The sequence below is a fragment of the Myotis myotis genome, unplaced genomic scaffold, assembly GCF_014108235.1.
Source record: "Myotis myotis isolate mMyoMyo1 unplaced genomic scaffold, mMyoMyo1.p scaffold_m19_p_4, whole genome shotgun sequence".
Lineage (NCBI taxonomy): Eukaryota > Metazoa > Chordata > Mammalia > Chiroptera > Vespertilionidae > Myotis > Myotis myotis.
Window position 1 is genome coordinate 101,806,931 of NW_023416346.1, and position 17,479 is coordinate 101,824,409.

The window sequence follows — 17,479 nt, forward strand, 5'->3', positions numbered from 1 at the left end:
ACCACAAAATAAAAGTGGAGAAAAAACGCGAAATTGAGATCTCTTGGCAGAGTTTAGTGCCTGCTGAGATCTCCCTTTGGATCCTGCTCATTCATTGACTGATGCTGACTGTTTTGTATGCCGGTTCCAGGCCTCCTGGGAGGTACTTTGGTGTTAGCTAATGTCAGAATCCGTCTATGTTTGGCTCTTGGCAACCTTTTTGAATCTTCAAGTGATCTATAGTTTGTGGCTGCCACAACTGGGCTTGGCTTGGCTGGGCATGGGAGGGGCCACGTTGTGCTCCAAGACTGGCTTGTTAGCAGCATGAGGCCCAGGGGCAGATTAGTAAATGTTCCAAAGCACCTTGGGGTCAGCTTCCACCTGCCTCCACTTGCCAACCAGATGTCAGACTTAGTCACTGAAATGGTTGTTTGTTAAAAGGCTTTTGGTGGAATAGGGAGGATGGAACCTGTGAGTCTCCCATGAAGAGGTGGTGCTGTTCAGACTTCAGGGAAGATGGTAGTTGTTCCACTGTCCCAGAGCCATCTATCAAGGTCTACCCCAGAATATTTTACTGTCCTCGGCATGGTGGAGCCCTTCACAGGCAGTCCAGTGGGGTATGCGGGAAGCCAGGAGTTTCTACCAGCTGTCCTATTAGGGGAAAGCACCAGTCAGGTTCCTAGTAAAGCAGGGGGAATAGCCCCATCCCAAAGACAGTTACTGAGGCCTCCTGAGACTGCCCAGATGTGTAGGCTAAGCCTCTGGGGCTGGCTGTCTACTCAGCAGGGGTCAAGATGTTGTGGTATTGGGTAGGGGGATGACTGAATATAGGTATCCTAGCAGCCACTCCCCCAAGTCTTTCGCCAATGCCTCCCATCCCAGACTCTCCTCAGGCTATCGTAGTCTGCACTGCTGTACCTCCACCGAAGCCCAGGGTGAGTGGCTGCAAATAAAAATCCTATGATCTGGTTCTTTAAAAAAAGTGGCTTTGTCTCTCTCTGGCAGATAGAAACCCCACTGCCTTTCATCACTGGATACCATATAGCAGTTCTTTCTGGCTCTGGCATTCTGGTCTGGGGAGCTCAGCCTGGGTTCCAGGGCTTACTTTTCTCAGGGGGAATACCCCCTCCTCCAACTGAGAAATCTGTCTGCACCCTCAACCTGCCTGCCATGGGAGCAGTCCCTCTTGGGACCAAATTCTTTCTACCAGTCTCACGGTGATTTCTGCCTTTCCTTGTTTAAAAGGCTCATTTTCAGCTAGTCTTCAGTTAGTAGTTCAAGGTGAATGTTCCCCAATTCAGTTTTATTTCCAGGTTAGTTCTGGGAGGAGGTACAAGAAAGGCCCACCTACTCCACCACCATCTTAAAAAAACCAGGGTGGTTATTTTTTTAATGTCTGCTTCCCCGCTATATTCTACATTTAACAGGAGCAGGGAAATGTATGCATATATTGTACATGACAGGTGAGTTAAAGCATGTGTAGGGAATTTAAGTGGAAGAAGGGCTATGTTTATTTTGCATGGTTTAAAAAGGAAGAACCAAAAAAAGTTGGTGATTATCAGAGGTAAATTTCAGCTCAATGTAATACATTTATTTTCTAACAGTTGGAGCAAATAATGAAATAGATTGTTCTAGTGAAGAGATACACTCCTTAAAACTGGAAGTATTCCACAAGTGGCTAGGATGAGATGGGAGTGACATTTTTAGGTGGGAGAGCAGACTAGATAACAGCTAAGATTCTATGATAATCAACTTTAAGATTCTGTATCCTTTTTGGCATACTCTACTTTATATTTGCTTCATCTTCCTTCATATTTGAAGAATCAAAGGAGCTCTTGTTTTTTGCTATCTTTCCACTCTGTATCATATATTAAATGCCAAGGTTATTCTTTGAAGCCGGTTTTCTAACAAATAACAGCTCACTGAAACTTATCTGCTGAGTTCTACCCACTCATGCAGCCTTGGGAGATCTCCATGCAGATTGTCCTTGTAAGATTGGCAGTTCATTTTCAAAAAGGCCAATATGAAATGTTAGTTTGAAAGAAATTTTAGAGATATCTATTCAGTAATGGACACTTTCTCTAACTGCACTGTGATCTAAATTGTAAAAGGCCTTTAGTGTGGAAACTTGTCAAAGTTTTTTGAAAGTCTAAATAAGTTATAACCATTTCAACTCCCTTACTCCAAATGGTCAAAAACCCCACTTTATTTCATCAGTCATAATTGTCCTTCCCACAAAGTATGATAGCTTTTGCCTAGTAGGTTATGTTTTTTTCTTAAGCATTTGTTGATACTGCTCTTTGTTAATCAGCCACTGCAGTCACAATGGAGGAATGAGAATTATCAGCCTATAGTTCTCAGGATTCTATCTTTATGGCTTGGAGTTAGCATTGTGGTCATTGATAACAAAATGTAACAGTCGTCTATTCCACAATTTCAACTTCAAACAGTTCAGGGGATGCTCTCCAGTACTTATGATTCTTCTACAAGGTACTCTGGGATATGAGAAGGAAATGGAGTAGAAAAGAACTAACACATATTGAATACTTACCATATACCAAGCATTTTCTTTATCATAGCAAGATATCTACCCCTGGCTGGTGTGGCTCAGTTGGTTGAGCATCATCCCACAGGCCAAGAGGTTGCCGATTTGCCCTGACCAGTTTGGCTAAGTGGATAGAGCGTCGGCCTGTGGACTGAAGAATCCCAGGTTCGATTCCAGTCAAGGGCATGTACCTTGGTGGCGGGCACATCCCCAGTAGGGGGTGTGCAGGAGGCAGCTGATCAATGTTTCTCTCTCATCGATGTTTCTAACTCTCTATCCCTCTCCCTTCCTCTCTGTAAAAAATCAATAAAATACATATTTTTTTAAAAAAGAGGCTGCCGATTCAATTCCCAGTCATGGCACATGCCCAGGTTGCAGGCTCAATCCCCAATGGGGGAGGCGGGCTTGTGGGAGCCAATCAATGTTCTGCTCTTACATTGATGTTTCTCCCTCTCCCTTTCTCTCTCCTGTAAAAAAAATCAATAAAATATTTTTTAAAACTTTAAAAATGATATCTATAACACAGGATATCTATTTTAATTTTCATGACTTCCCTGCATGTCTTATTACCCCATTTTTCAAAATGAGAAAATCAAGGATAAGATAGATTTAGTGACTCACATGTGGCCACAGAACTAAGCGACAGAACCAAGATTCAGAACCAGGACTATGAAGTTTAAGTTCAATCTTCTTTTCACTAAACCACAGTTGCCTCCTGACTAATTTTTAAAAACAGTAATTATAACTAATATAGGTTAGCGTTTATGTTCCAAGAAATATACTAAATATTTACATACAGTACTATTTAATCTTCACAACAACCCTATGAATTTTACAGAAAAGAAACTATAAAACACAGGTCTAATAACTTTAAGTTACCATGGTCAAATGTTTTAGGGAGGTCAAGGATGATTTGACAAGTCAGCACTTCTACCACCCTCGTTTTTCTTTAAGCATGATAATTGACTGGCTTGAGGCTTCTTTACAATTCAATTTCAAAATATATCTTGAGTGTTCATAAAACACTATACTAGGTTTGGGGAAAGCTGGCACATTGCAAAGATTCATAAAACCAGACATTTTCTGTCTTAATGAACAGAAAATTATTGCCTCAAAATTTTGGAGACTACAAGTCCAAGAGTAAAGTGTTGACGGGGTTGGTTTCTTCTGAGGCCTCTCTCCTTGGCTTATAGATGGTCTTCTTCCAGTATCTTCACATGGTATTTCCTGTGTGTGTGTGTGTATCTGTGTAAAACTTTCCTTTTCTTTTAAAAATGTATTTTGTGTTTTTCAATTACAGTTTACATTCAATATTATTTTGTATTAGTTTCAGGTGTACAGCATAGTAAAACCAGATTTTTGTCTTCAAAAATTTTTGCTAAACTAGAAACACCAATCAGAAAGGATATATGCACCCCTATGTTCATAGCAGCACAATTTACAATAGCTAAGATTTGGAAACAGCCTCAGTGCCCATCAGCAGATGAGTGGATTAAAAAACTGTGGCACATCTACACAATGGGATACTATGCTGCTGTAAAAAAGAAGGAACTCCTACCATTTGCAACAGCATGGATGGAACTGGAGAGCAATATGTTAAGCGAAATAAGCCAGTCAGAGAAAGATAAATATCACATGACCTCACTCATATGTGGTTATAATGAACTACATAAACTGAGGAACAGAAACAGATCCAGAGACAGAGAAGCATCGATCAGATGCTCAAACCTCAGAGGGAAGGTAGGGGAGGGTGGGGGTAGGGGGAGAGATCAACCAAAGGACTTGTATGCATACATATAAGCATAACATTTGTCAAATATTAACTGACTATAAAGGCATGGGTTTATTTCTGGGCTCTCTATGCTGTTCCATTAATCCATATGTCTGTTTTTATGCCAGTAAAAACAAGAATTATGTTTTTTTATTTTGTTTTATTTGTTTGGCAGAACTATATTAGAAACTTTATTGTGTCTTGTGTTTAGGCTTCTAATTACCAATAATACTAGCTGCTACTCTGAACATTCATTTATTTTAAACAGCTTAATTTACTTATGCAAAATACTGTGGGATATTATACTAAAATATCAACATTAATATCTTTTTTGGAGGTTGTGTAGGCAGCCTGCTGGAGGGCACTTCTACAGGTCTGATACCTCTAGGAAAAAGACTTGGGGGGTTTAGAAGGTTTTATTTCCCATATTTTTTCTTTCTGAGTAGACTAACAACATGAAATCTTGCATATAAGAAGAGATCTTAAATACAGAAACAGAAAAACCACACAGTAAATGAAAGACTACTCATAAAAGGGTGGATTGGGACATTAGCTTTAGAATCTTATCTCACACTGACCCAGCACAGCAAATGGGTTCTGAGTGTCACAAAACCCAAACATCAGAGACAGAGGATTCCCTGTGGGGTTTTTTTCTATATATTAGGTAGAGCTGCTATGTATCCTGGAATTGGTAGAGTGGCCTTGTGTAGTAGGTGTCCTGTAGGGCCCAGTGGCTCAGCCTGAACCGGGCATTCTATGTGTGCCCCTGTGTGGGCTGTGTGCACTGTCTTGTTGTAGTTGAGCCTTGATTGCTGTTGGTGTCACTGGGAGGAATTGACCTCCAGGCCAATTAGCTGTGGGGACCTGCTGTGACTACAGCAGAAGAGCTGCTGTGCAGGGGACACCCCTGTGGGGCAGGACTTGCTTCAGTGGGGTTTTGATGCTCACTGAGTCTGTCCCTTGAATATGTCTCTCATGGATGAGTAGGGTTGTAATCTGGCATGGTCTAAACCTGTCAACTGGGTGCACTGGCTTTGTGGCCTCCTGGAAGGTAAAAAGTCAGCCACTGCCTGTGCCCTGCCTGGGGCCATCCGGCAGAAGCTACAGAGTGATCTGCAGATGGCTTCTATTTGTATTGGACTCAGAGATGCCCAGGAGAGGCTAAGCTGTGAACGTTGGCAAGCTACAACTAGTGCTGGGCCTGGTGCCACTTATCAAGAGATATGGGGCACACTAAGTCCAGCTGCTGTTTGCTTGAATGATTTTAGGAAAGTCTGAATCTTGAGCCAGAACAGGCCATTCATACGAAAAAGCCTCTGCAAATAGCTTGGGTGGGGCTGTAAATTGGGGTCACAGGGAATCACCAGGTTGGAAGGAACAGTGTGAACCAGGTTGATGGAGACTCAGACATGGAGCCTGCCAGCCAGCTCTGTGGTAGGGGGTCTTAGCATAGGAACAATGACCCCTGTGAGCATTCCTGTCTGGGATAAAGCTGCCCTAAGGTTCTTACCCCAATGTCAGGCAATCCAGTTCCTTTCCATATGTCACTGGTTACCCCCCACTAAGCCTTTCCCCCAGTGCTGGTGCTCAGAAGGGGTGAATCCTAGTAAGACTGTGTGCCAGCCCTTTGAGAGGAACTGTCTGGTTCTCCAGCAGCCTCCATGTCACTTAGCCACTTACCCCACCGGCTTTTATAGCCCGGAGTTATGGGGCTTCTCTTCCCAGCACTAGAACCCTGGACTGAGGGGTCTGGTCTGGGGCTTGGACCCTTTGATCCTCACGGGAAGCCTCCTCAGCCAAGATATCCCTCCCAATTAAAAACACGCCACACTTGGGTGTCAGACCAGACCATTCTGCACCTCCACCCCTCCTACAAGTCTCAATGTGCTTTCATCTTTAAATCTGTGGTTGTAGGACTTCCATTCAGCCAGATTTCAGGCAGTTCTGAATGATGGTTTTTTCTGTATTTTAGTTTTGATGTGGTTATTGGAGGATGTGAATACTTGTGTTTGCCTATGCTACCATCTCATCTTGGTTCCTCCTCCCAAACAGTCTTTTTGTTGTTGTTGTTCACTTGCACCCACAACGTCTCTCACACATTGTTTCTATCGTGTATACTACATTGAATCATTAGGATATACACCTATATTCTTTACACCTAGTGCTAAGCAGAATGCCTAGGACCTAGTAAGCCTTCAACAATTACAGTACATGTTACATGATTTGTGTATATTTGAAGATCCTATTTGGTAAATTAATTATAAACCAAAGACCACAAATAAAACACATATACATGTGTTTTTAAGTCATGGGCAACAGTTTTAATATTAATTATTTGATCTCCACTCTACTCTTAATACTTTTACTCTTTAAAAATTGGGAAAATCAAACTAAAGATAATAAAAACAATTTTAGTTAAAGGTAAGCAATGGTGTAGCTTTAGTGGGACTTGTGTATTTTTGAAAGATATTCAAGCATCAGGAGACTAATAGTACTCAAACTCACAGTCAGATGGGGAGAAAAAAAAGAGACAAAACAATGTTATCACTTGTGTAATCAAGAAGTACTCACAGGATGCTATATGATCTCATATGTGCCTAACCCAGACATTGTTAAGGAAAGCTTCCCAGAAATGAGTAGGATTTATTGAGGCAAAGAAACAGAACAGATAATCAAGGTGCAAGAGTCCATGAAAAGGCATGGAAGTGAGTGAAAATATGGCTTATTTTAATAACTGCATATGATATATGCAAGTTTCAATATATTTAGAACACAGAGGACACTGGGATAAAAAAGCATGGTCCAGTTCAAAGATTATCTAACTCATGGTAAGGAATTTCATCCTGAAGATTTTGACAGTGGATGAGGAATTGGGGAGAATAATTGAAGAATTTTAAGTAGAAGAGTGTCATGATCAGATCTGCATTTTAGAAATATCACTGGCTATTGTGTACACACTGAATGTGAGTGAAAGAAATAGTTGAAAAGATTGCAGACAGAGACAACAACCATAATCAAGGCAAAAGCTGATCATGGTCTGAAATGATTTAGTACTAATAGAGGTGAAAAGTATTTTGTAAACAAAATCAATAGGTCTGATAAGATGTGAGTTAAGGGAGAGTCCAGAATACAGTCTTAGATTTCTGATTTGGGTAACTGGGTGTTTAGGTTAATGTTTGGGTACTGGGTATATCATTCACTATGACAAGGTAATAAAAGAGAACATATTTGGAGACAAAAGTTTTGCCCGTTAACTATCACAAACTTGTGGGTCATGAGGGTGGAGACATACAGTATATAGTTAAATATATAGGTCTGCAGCTTAGGAGAAAGGCCTTGGATGTAAATATTTACTTGGGACACATCACCATGGAGATGCTAGTTAAAACCATTGGAATAAATGACTTCCAAATTTTTTATTTTAACGGAAGTTATTATTCTGAGATTTAGACATTTTAAGTAGACTAGTGGAAGACAGAGGCAGATAGTAGGATATTGAGAAGAGAGTGAGTAGTAAAGAAGTGGAGGTAGTGTGGTCCACACTTTTAAAAAGATCGAGTGTGAAGAACTCAAGAAATAATGTTATTCCTGAGAAAATTTAGGGTCAAAGAACTGAAGGTAGGATGTGGGACTTGGAAGGACATATTTCTCATTGAAACTGGAGGAAAGTAGGTAAGATTGAGTCCAAAAATAATTTTGTCTGTGGGGCCTCAGAAAATTAAGGGCATCTTTAGAATCGCATTTTACAAAGATCACTATGACCACATATGAATATTGGATGAGAAGTAAATTATTTTATAAATATGTGCATTTCTCAATACTGGAGAAAAAAACTATAGGGGTTGAGCTCTTAAAGGGGGAAGCATAGCATACCCAACACATTCCTACAAGCCCACACTAGCCAAAAGATTGGATATAACCTCAGGTTACATTGAGCTTGTGGTTGAAATTGAGTGGGATACAAGAATAATATACACAAATCAATTGTATATCTATACATGGATATAAAAATATCCTAGTATTAAATTATGAAAATAATTACAATTATAATATCATCAAAGTGAATATAATACTTAAGAATAAATTTAATAAAAGAAGTGCACAAAATTACAAATTACAAAACATTGCTGAAACAAAGTAAATAAGACCTTAATAAATAGAAAGCCATCCCATGTTCATGAATTGAAAGACTAATATTATTAAGATGGCAATATTCCTCAAATTGATATATAAATTCAATGTAAGCTCTATCAAATGTCCAACTGCCTTTCTGGAAGAAAGGGACATTGTGACTCTAAAATATGACATAAAATATGAAAATGCAAGGGAATGAGAATAGTCAAAACAATCTTGAAAAAGAAGAATAAAGAATACTCACATTGCTCAATAATCCTACCATAATCACAATGATGAGATGCTGACATAGGATAGACATATACATCAATGGAATAGAATTAAGTATTTTGAAATAAACCATCACATTACAGTCAATTGGTTTTCAATAGGGCACCAATACAATTCAATGAGGGAAATAATAGTCTTCTAAAAAAAACTGTGCTGGGACAACGGTATGTTCATGTGCAAAAGAATGAAATTGTACACCTATCTGACACCATCTATAATAATAAAAGCATAATATGCTAATTAGACCGGATGTCCTTCCGGAAGACCTTCCCGATGAAGCTGTGGCAGCTGAGGCAGAGGCGGCCCCTGAGGCAGGCGGGGGCTAAGGCAGCCACTGCGGCGGTGGGGCCAAGCCCCTTGCACAGAGTTTGTGCATCCGGCCTCTAGTATACAATAATTAGCTAAGAATGGATCAAAGGCTTAAAGGTAAGAGCTAAAACCATACAACTTTTCAAAGAAGAAAACAGATATAGATCTTCATGATTTTGGTTTAAGCAATAGTTTATTAAATATGACACCAAAAGCACAAATGATGAAAGAAAAAATAGTTAAATTGGAAATCACCAAAATATATGCTTTGTGCTTCAAAGACACAATCAGGAAAATACAAAGACAACCCTAAATTTTTTGGTAAGTTATATTTATACTAATAAAAGCATAATATGCTAATTATACCAGACAGCTGGACGTCCTTCTGGACGTCCTTCTAGATGCAGCTGCAGTGGCAGAGGCAGAGATGGTTAGGGGCGATCAGGCAGGCAGGCAGGCGAACAGTTAGGGGCGATCAGACAAACAGGCAAGTGGTTAGGGGCATCAGGCAGGCATGCAGAGTGGTTAGGGGCAATCAGGCAGGCAGGCAAAGGCAGTTAGGGGCAATCAGGCAGGTAGGTAAGCAGTTAGGGGTGATCAGGCAGGCAGGTGAGTGGTTAGGGGCGATCAGGCAGGCAGAGGGGTTAGAGGTGACCAGGCAGGCAGGCAGGTGAACAGTCCTGGATTGTGAGAGGGTGCAGGCTGGGCTTAGGGACACCCCCGTGCACAAATTTCATGCACTGGGCCTCTACTGTCTAATAAAGGACTTGTATCTAGAATAAATAAAGAGCTCCTACAACTAAAAAATAAAACATAAGTAAATTACAATTTTGTCAGATTTCTCTAAAGAAAATATATAAATGGGAGAGTTGGGTGGAGCCTGAGAGACGCCCAAGGGGGAGCAATCCCAGTGCCCCACGCATGGCCTAGCTTGAATGGCCCTGAGTGAGGCTCAGCCTGGAGCCCAGGGACTCTCTAGGTTTCCAGGCGCAGCTGGTCAGCACCAGAGCTGGACTGAGGTGCTGGTATTTAAGAGATATGGCATCTGAAACCCACAATGTTAAAAAAAAAACCGGAAATTTTATCATAATATTGAGAATCATTCCATTGATCATCCCAGAAAAAGGATCTCTAATTTCACTAATAAGAACATGAAGGAGGTTAAGAAATTTCCAAAACAGTTGGCTGCTTACATAAATAGAACAGTTGGACACGTTGTGAAAAGCCCAGATAAACTACGTAAGCTGATCTACCACAGAAACAAAGTTCATTACCTTTTGCAAATTCTTGTTTTAAAAGGAAACAGTCCCCTAGAAGTGGGGGATGTGACATGGCAAATAAAGAAAATGAACTGGCTTGTGCAGGCCACCCGCCTGAAAAATTACACCATGGTAGTCAACCATATTTGGCTTAACTCCAGTGATTCTGGTTCTTCACAGACAGAAAGTGCATCATCAAAATACAGTGGGTTTGGTTGATCTCCCTAACCAATGGACACAGACAACAGGGGGGTGAGGGCATGAGTAGGGGAGTGGGGGGCATGGGGTGATAAGGACACATATGAAATACCTTAATCAATAAATTAAAAAACAAAAAAAATAGTGGGGTTTTTTTCTGAGGTTTCTTTGGATCATGAAACATGGCGCAAGTTTTGTTCAGCGTGAATTTGAGATTGAATGTAGCTTTAACTTTCTGGAAAAAGAGAAGTATAAGTGAACTTATAACTTATTTGGTGAAGACAGAAGACCTTGGAGTGGTGGTGGATTGCCTTCCTGTGCTTACCAATAGTTTATAGGGAGAAAAACAATACATCTCACTAGGCTGCTGTGTACACTTGTTGCCTCTTGTAAACTCACTACATAAAAGCAAATTTGAAGAATATATAATAGTTGGTTTAAACTGGCTTCAAGCAGTCACCAAAAGGTTGAAGTTAGAACTATCATCCAAAACAGAAATGATAAATGATGGAAATATTCAGATTTTAAGCGGATTGTGGGAACAAGAAAACAATCTTACTTTGGTTCCAGGATATATTGATAATATAGCTAAGGATGTAGATGCTTATTTATTACAGTTGCATTGAAAGACTTCATCTACTAAAGAGCATTTGGTTATTCAAAACATCCCTGGATAATATGATTTCCAAACATGCCTCATTGGAGAACTGTGAACTGTGAAAGAAATCAAAACCTTTTTCTTTTAAAGCCACATATGAAACCACTAATGAAACCCTAACAATCTACTTCACACTGAAGTGGAAAAATATCCAAAAGGAGCAGCTTCAACTTTAATAAGGTGAAAGTGCGCTATGAAGATTGTTCACCTTTGCTGCATTTGGGATTCATATGGTTACTTGGCAACATTGTTGAAGAACTACTGGATCTTAATGCAACCCTTCATAAGAATATACTTTATACTATGTGAAAAAATATGACAAAATTTATTACAAGGAAAAGCAAAGACCAATCATCATTACTTTTTTAAGATTGTGTTTTATAAGAAAACACTCAAATGTGTGCAGCTATTTTCTTATGTTGAAAGGCTTTGAAAGTTTAAAACATCGGCAAAAAATCAATACTAAAAGTTTTTTCCACACTGAGATACTGTGTAAACAAAATGCCTTAATTATTAATAAGCCAATGTCATGATACCAAGATCTGTTCTTAGAAAGAAGTAAAACCAACCATGCTTCTGGCATGAAAATTATGGAATTAAATCAGGGGTTTCCATTCATGTAGAATGTTGTTGTTAAAACTTATTCCACACCATCTTTAAAACTTGAGAGTATTTTTACTATCTCTGAATTTTTTTGCCAGAATTGTCATATCATGTATGTATGTGTTATTTCTATATAAAAGAAAGAGGTGAATATGTATTTGTATGAGTGTTTAGCCAGAACTGTTCATATAGTTGGCTAATGTATATTCATTTTATATATATATATTTCTAATATTTTCAGTTCTATATCTTTTAAGCTTCATTTGAGTAAATTTACTATATATTCCCATTTTTTTGATTTTTAAAAATCTGGTTTTGTAAGAATTCTAATTTTTTTGCTACAGTATGATTTAATTAATTACATACAATGCTTTAGAAATTTTTTAAAAGGATATGTAAATGGCAATAAGCACATGAGAAAATGCTCAAAATCATTAGCCATCAGAGAAATGCAAAATAAGATTCTGTTTCACACCTACTAGGATTGCTACATTAAAAGACAGACAATAATAAGTGTTATCAAAGATGTTGAAAAATTGGAACCTACTTAACACAGATGGCAGGAATGTAAAAAGGTCAAAGTTTGGCAGTTTCTTAAAAAGTTAAACGTGGAGATTCTTGGGGAGGAGAAACCAAGATGGCGGCATAGGTAAACACCGGAGTTAGCTGCCTCGAACAACCACTTCAAAATACAACTAAAAGACGGAACGGACATTGCCCAGAACCACAGGAAGACTGGCTGAGGGGAAATTCTTCAACTAGAAGGAAAGAGAACAGCATATGAGACTCAGAGGAGGCGCAGTGCGGAAAATACAAAGGTGCGGAGGTGCGCGCGGAGCAGGTTGAAGCTGAGGGCGCGGTTGTTGTTTTCAATCAGGAGGGAGTCTCAGATTCTGAGATCCAGTTCTGGGCGAGTCTCTAGGGACCCAGACTCAAACGGGAGAAGCAGGACTGTCTGGCATCGGTTGGAACGCGAGGGCAGCTTTCTCTCTGAGGTTTACAGCAGTTGCTGGGACTCTGAGAGGCAGAGCCTCTGGGGACGGAACTGAGAGCAGCCATAACTGCTCCCTCCACCCGCTCTGTTGATCCCGTGCGACCCACCCGCCCCACCCAAGCCCTGCACAGAGCCATTTGCCAGATAGCCTCAGGCAAAGGCTAGATTAGCACCTCCCTAGAGGACAGAAGTTTTACCACTGCAGACACAGCTGATTCTCACAGCCAGTTGGCCTGGAGGTCAAATCCCCCTAGTATTAAATACAACAATCAAGGCTTAACTACAACAAGACTGCGCACAAAGACCACTAGGGGGTGCACCAAGAAAGCATAACAAAATGCGGAGACAAAGAAACAGGACAAAACTGTCCATGGAGGATATTGAGTTCAGAACCACACTTTTAAGGTCTCAAGAACTGTCTAGAAGCCGCCGATAAACTTATTGGGATCCTCAAGAAATCTAATGAGACCCTTGATGTTATGATAAAGAACCAACTAGAAATTAAGCATACACGGACTGAAATAACGAATATTATACAGACTCCCAAAAGCAGACCAGAGGAGCGCAAGAATCAAGTCAATGATTTGAAATGCGAGGAAGCAAAAAACACCCAACCGGAAAAGCAAAATGAAAAAAGAATCCAAAAATGTGAGGATAGTGTAAGGAGCCTCTGGGACAGCTTCAAGTGTACCAACATCAGAATTATAGGGGTGCCAGAAGATGAGAGAGCAAGATATTGAAAACCTATTTGAAGAAATAATGACAGAAAACTTCCCCCACCTGGTGAAAGAAATGGACTTACAGGTCCAAGAAGCACGGAGAACCCCAAACAAAAGGAATCCAAAGAGGACCACACCAAGACACATCATAATTAAAATGCCAAGAGCAAAAGACAAAGAGAGAATCTTAAAAACAGCAAGAGAAAGAAACTCAGTTACCTACAAGGGAATACCCATACGACTGTCAGCTGATTTCTCAACAGAAACTCTGCAGGCCAGAAGGGAGTGGCAAGAAATATTCAAAGTGATGAATGCCAAGAACCTACAACCAAGATTACTTTATCCAGCAAAGCTATCATTCAGAATTGAAGGTCAGATAAAGAGCTTCACAGATAAGGAAAAGCTAAAGGAGTTCATCACCACCAAACCAGGATTATATGAAATGCTGAAAGGTATCCTTTAAGAAGAGGAAGAAGAAGAAAAAGGTAAAGATACTAATTATGAACAACAAATATGCATCTATCAACAAGTGAATCTAAGAATCAAGTGAATAAATAATCTGATGAACAGAATGAACTGGTGATTATAATAGAATCAGGGACATAGAAAGGGAATGGACTCACTATTCTTGGGGGGGGAAGGGGTGTGGGGGTTGCGGGAAGAGACTGGACAAAAATCGTGCACCTAGGGATGAGGACAGTGGGGGGGTAAGGGCAGAGGGTGGGGTGGGAACTGGGTGGAGGGGAGATATGGGGGGAAAAAAAGAGGAACAAATGTAATAATCTGAACAATAAAGATTTCATAAAATTAAAAAAAAAGTTAAACATGGAGTTCTTATATTATCTGAAATTCTACTTTTAGCTATTTATCCAAGTAAATTGAAAACATTTGCCCAATCAAATCTTGTACATGAATGTTTATAGCAGCATTATTCAAAATAGCTAAAAAGTAGAAATAACTCAAAAATGTCCATCAATGAATAAATGGGCCAATAAAACATGATTTATCCTTAGAATGGAATATTAGTTATAAAAATAAAGACTGATACATGCTACAACATGGATGGTCCGTGAAAACAATGTACTAAGTGATAAAAGCCAGTCACAAAGGATTACATATTGTATGATTTCATTTATATGAAATATTTAGAATAGGCAAAACCATTCAGTCAGAAAGTAGATTAATGGTGCTCTAGGGCACGTACAAGAGGAGAGCATTTGGGGGAAATGATGAATAAGTGTTAGTGGGTACAGAGTTTCTTTTGAGGGTGGTGAAAATGTTCTAAAATTATAGTGATAGTGGCACAATGCTGTGAGTATACTAAAAAGCATTCAGTTGTACACTTTAAGTGAATGAATTTTATGGTATGTAAATTATAATTCAATTAAACATTTTAAAAAGAAAGTGAATAAGTGTAAGTGACCAGGAGTCTTTTACTATAGTGTTGCACTTTTAAATTATTAAAATATTTGATGCATGTATGCCAACTTAAGCCTTTCATTGTTCTTTGGATATGGAGATTAAACTATTTGCTTATCTGTTGTGCCTTCCCCCAAACTATAATATCAAAACTTACCTCTATGCTCAAATGTATGACACATAAAAAGTGCTTGATAAAAAGATATGGTATAACTAATTGAAGAAGCTATATCGCTATATTAAATATTTTCTTTAAAATAGCCCCAATGAAAAAAATATGCCTTGCAAAGCACTGGGCTCAGCACTTCATATCCATTATCCCATTTAATGCTCATAGCAGAAACCTCTAAGGCAAATATTATTATTATTATCCCCATTTTTAAATGAGGAAAGTGAGTCTCCAATAATACAGAGCTCGTAATCAAACTGTGGGAGTAGCTGTATCTACCCAATAAGAGCACATGGATAATAAAAAGAAATAATGATAGAAACTTGCCCTAGATCCTCAGGCTCAACGCACTAAGTTTTGTGCTCACTTTCTTATCAGTGCTTCATGTAGGAAATTATTTAAAACTAGAGGCCCGATGCACAAAATTCATGCAAGAGTAGGCCTTTGCAGCCCCGGCTGCCTCAGCCCTCACAGCCGTGGCTCCATCTAGAAGGTTGTCCAGAAGGTCATCCGGATGGTAGTTCTGCTGTTCAGCCGTTTGGTAAATTTGCATATTATGTTTTTATTATTATAGATAAAAGTTGATACATAAATAGCAATTATATTTACTACCTAAAAGTGAGGACATGTGATTTGAAAAAGGTTTTAATCTATGAATTTATTTTATTTATTTTTAATCTGTGTACTACTTGCATAGGCATAGCATTCTATATAGGTAATGTATTTAGCAAATTTCCATTTTTGAAAAAATTTCCCTTTTTATTGAATTTATTTGATTGACATTAGTTAATAAAATTATATTGGTTTCAGGCATACAATAATATAATACATCATCTGTATGTTGTATTGTGTATTCACCACCTCAAGTCAAATCTCCTATCATCACCATTTGTTCCCCCTATACTGTCTACTACCTCCCCCACTCCCCTTTCTCTCTGGTAGTCACCATACTGTTGTCTGTGTCTATGAGGGTGTTTTTTTTTCATAGTCCCTTCACCTTTTGGGGGGGCTTACTTTTATTTTACTTTATTTTATTTTATTTTATTTTAGTTATCATTGACAGAATTGCAGATGTCCCCATTTCCCCCTCTCTTTGTCCCCTCCATCCAGCTGCTGCCCCATCCAAACCCTCCCCACGATATTGCCTATGTCCATGGGTTATACATATATGCATATATGTTCTTTGGTTAATCTCTTCCTACTCCTCACCCCCTTCTTCCTTTGAGATCTGTCAGTCTATTCCATGCATCCATACCTCTGGATCTATTTTGTTCATCAGTTTATTTTGTTCATTATATTCCACATATAAGTGAGATCATGTGATATTTGTTTTTCTCCAACTGGCTTATTTTGCTTAGCATACTAGTAATAATCTCCAGGTCCATTCATGCTGTCACAAAGGGTAAGATCTCCTTCATTTTTACAGCCACATAGTATTCCATTGTGTAGATGTACCACAGCTTTTTTATACACTCATCTACTCTTGGGTACTTGGGCTGTTTCTAGATCTTCGCTATTGTAAATAACGCTGCTATGAACATAGGGGTGCCTATATTCTTTCTGATTGGTATTTAGGGATTCTTGGGATATACTCTCAGAAGCAGGATCACTGGGTCTAATGGCAGTTCAATTTTAATTTTTGAGGAAACTCCATATTGTTTTCCATAGAGGCTGCACCAATCTGCATTCCCACTAGCAGTGTACTAGGGTTCTCTTTTCTCCTCATCCTTGCCAACACTTTTACTTGTTGGTTTATTGATGGTAGTCACTCTGGAACCCCTATACATTTTTACCCCAACCCCCCTCTCCTCTGATAGCTGTCAATCTACTCTCTATCTGTGAGTTTATTTCTAGTTTATTTTTTAGCTTATTTTGTTCATTAAATTCCACGTATGAGTGAAAAGAAGTCAGTGTTTTCCCTAGAAAAGTTTAAAACATATGGTTTCTCTATTAGGTGTAGTGCCAATGGAGGAAACTGTGATTAAAATGAGTCAGATTCTCCCAGGATTTAAATTACTCAACAGTTGTAAAATGTGTATCTTTGCCAGATACATTCACTTTCTGGTTTACAGTACCTCAGGGTACTGTTTCATGGTATTTACTAGAACCCCAGGGAGGTGACTGCATTTTAATATTTCAATACAACTTCCAACACACTCACATAAATGCATGTGTATGCATATATTTTATATAAAGACAAATATTCCTCAAATCTTTAAAATACTTATTTTCATTAGACTTCTGTGCTTTTGGCTAGAGGTAATTTAAACATAGCCTAGAAAGTATTAATTAACATGAACTTTTAAAGGAAATTAAGGCTCTATTATGCTACTGTTAAAAGCAGATTTTAAATATTGTATTGTGTATTAACAAGTACTTGATTGCTTTAAAGTTGTGCTCTCAAATGAGTTGTTTCAATCCTTTTATATATATTAATGGATGAGGGGTTTTT

The 17,479-nt window shown here is 38.9% G+C and overlaps 1 protein-coding gene and 1 pseudogene across 1 annotated transcript in view; both read left to right on the forward strand.

Annotated features, from left to right (window-relative positions):
• The window catches only part of LOC118654772, a 98,286-nt gene that overhangs the window by 57,837 nt on the left and 22,970 nt on the right, over positions 1-17,479 (forward strand). The window lies entirely within an intron of this gene.
• LOC118654771 lies at positions 10,047-11,147 on the forward strand (annotated as a pseudogene).